We start from the raw sequence: 2900 nt of genomic DNA on the forward strand, positions 1-2900 counted from the left end.
TCTCTGGCCATCCTTGAAAGAACCGGAAAGTATTTTTCTTTGTCCTTCCACCATTGCAAAAGATTAAAGGAGCCGCCGAGATTCACTTCCTAAATTTGCTGCGACAAATAAACTTCAAGCTCATTTAGTTGTGAAAAATCATTACTACTAGAACCTTGAGAACCCCTAAACCCGGCCCAAGCACTAAGTGCTCTTACTTCCGCAGTTCTTTTAGATGATTGAGAATCAGAAGAAGAGGGAGTTGGAATATTTGATCTAACATGATTTAATGCAACTTGATAAGCATTATAAATAGTTTGAGCATTTATTCTAATTGAGGCTATTGCTTTCGGAAGTTCAACCAACTCATCATCTTCAAGTGCTAAACCATTGTAAACAGTTTCATACTAAAATTGAGGACCTCCTAATTTCATACAAGGATTTAATAAAGCAGCAACACCCCATACATAGGGGGAATAGGAAAACAATATTTTTAAAACTTTTTTCTCATAGAATCAATAGCAAGTTTATAAATTTCCCCACCATCTGAAAAATGAGTAAACAAATTTGCAAGTTCTGTAATATAAACTAAACAGTTAGAAATAACATCTTAGAATAAAGAGCATTCATTAATTCATGGTCTAATTGTTCACCGGGTGCAATATTATGGTAAAATTGACTATCGATAAATTATAATAAATTATTATCGGTATCAAGAATAGCAGGTGTAGGACAGATATGGGGTTTGGTTCGGGGAGCCGGGGGCAGAGAAGGAGGAACAACAATTCCACTAGATTCGACACTCTTGCATTTTTTCTTATTCTTATTTTTGGAAAAATAATTTTTTAAGGAAGCCATCTTAATTAATGAAGTAATAGCAAATAAATAAAACAAACAAAAATTATAATATTTAGACTTAAGAGTTGGAACGAGTTTACCGAATTGACGAACAACTTGTTGAAAATTGATTATCGTTGAAGACTTGAATACTTCAATTCACCAACTTCACAAATTTTTCACAAATTGTAATAACCTCAATATTTTTGAACTATTTTTTGGAAAAACGTAAGCAATAGTAGCAAGTATAGGAGAAAATTAGAGAGAGATTGTGATAGATTGATATTGATTTTGTAAGAAAAATAAAAGAATGAAGGGGTATTTATAGTTGAAAAGAGGAAAAAAATATAATTATAAAAAGTTTGGGGTTAAAACAAAGTTGGGGGGCTTAAATGGCTATTTTCTAAATAGCCAACGGCTATTTTTGGGCAGCCCAACGGTTATTTTCTAAATAGCCATTTTTTTAATAAAACAAAACTGACCGTTGGGACCGTTTGGCCCGCCAAGGAACCGGTCCGGTCCCGGCCAAACGGTCCCGGTCCTATCGGTTCCAAAGCCAATAACGGGCACATGCCCACATATACCGGTCCTACCAGTCCCGTCCCACTTAACCCGTTTGGCATGTTTGAACCGTGGTTTCGGGCCGATCCCGGTCTCGGACCGGCCCACTTACCACCCTTATGTCCCATAAATGGCATGATTGTTCTTTTGCTTTTCTTAATAGATCTTGAATCCTCTAATCTAACAAGACTGACACTCTCATATAAATAGATTGAATCACGTGCAAATCACGTCTCATAAATGACTTTGATTTTTTTTTTTTTCTTTTGCACTGATCTTGAATCGTAACTAAAAGAATGCTAATATATAAGGAGAAGTAGTAGATTTTTTCCTTCCTATATAATATTTAAAACTTATTTATCGAAATTGTCCTAATTTTATATATTACCCCCCTAAACAAGGATACTTACAAATTATATACAATCTATTATTAGTGCCTTAAATTAGAGGATTTAGTTATATCTTTTTTCTCAATTATTAGTGCCTTAAATTAGGTAATTTAGTTACATCTTTTTTCTATTTTCTCTCCACTCCTCTTTTAATAAGAGTCCTTCCAGTTGTGTATTACTCCCTCCGTTCCAATTTATGTGAACCTGTTTGATTGGGCACATAGTTTAAGAAAAAAAATACTTTTGGAATTTGTGGTCCTAAACAAGTCAAAAATGGGCCCAGAATAATTGTGTGGCTATAAAAGCTTCTCATTAAGGGTACAATTATAAGTTTAAGCTAAATTATTACCAAATTTAGAAAGGGGTCATTGTTTTTGAAACGGTCCAAAAAGGAAATAGGTTCACATAAATTGGAACAGAGGTAGTACTATTTTAAGCCATAACAAATGGGACTTCAGTTACAAAAAAAAGATACGCTACAATATGACAACGGCTTTGAACGCAATTGTCACTAAAATTTATCCCTGTTTTCATCTCTCCGATTGCTCTACTCTGCTTTTACTGAATAATTTCTTAACAACAATGTCAAACTACATCACCAATCGCAGTTGAATCAAAAAGCATAATTTGAGCAGATTCAAAGTTTTAGCAGATTTCAAATTAAATTCGATCACCTCCAAACTCCAGATTCAACTTTGTATTAGTATTTCCAACAAGAATCTATGCTACCCAGTTAATTTCTCACACAAAATTCAAATCTCACATAAAACTTAGTTTCTCCGACGGGTGGCGATGGCGCTTTTAATGTAAAACTCGGAATTTCTTCACCCAAATCATTCAGTTCCCATCAATATTCAAGTTTTTCAGTTCAAACAGTCTGAATCAATGTGCATGAGTCGATTTGGAATTAATTCTCTACTTTTCTTTCCTTAATAAATCAATTGAGAAATGAACAATGTATGGTACATTAACATACAAATTAAAAACACATTTCGTACAAATTTAATGCAAATTTGAATATCTACAACAACATACATAGTAAAAATAAATTTCATACAACTAGATATATAATATACAACTTATTTACAATTTATCTATAACTTTCATACATAATTTCTATCAGCTAAATACAAC

The sequence above is a fragment of the Nicotiana tomentosiformis genome, chromosome 11, assembly GCF_000390325.3.
Source record: "Nicotiana tomentosiformis chromosome 11, ASM39032v3, whole genome shotgun sequence".
Taxonomy (NCBI): domain Eukaryota; kingdom Viridiplantae; phylum Streptophyta; class Magnoliopsida; order Solanales; family Solanaceae; genus Nicotiana; species Nicotiana tomentosiformis.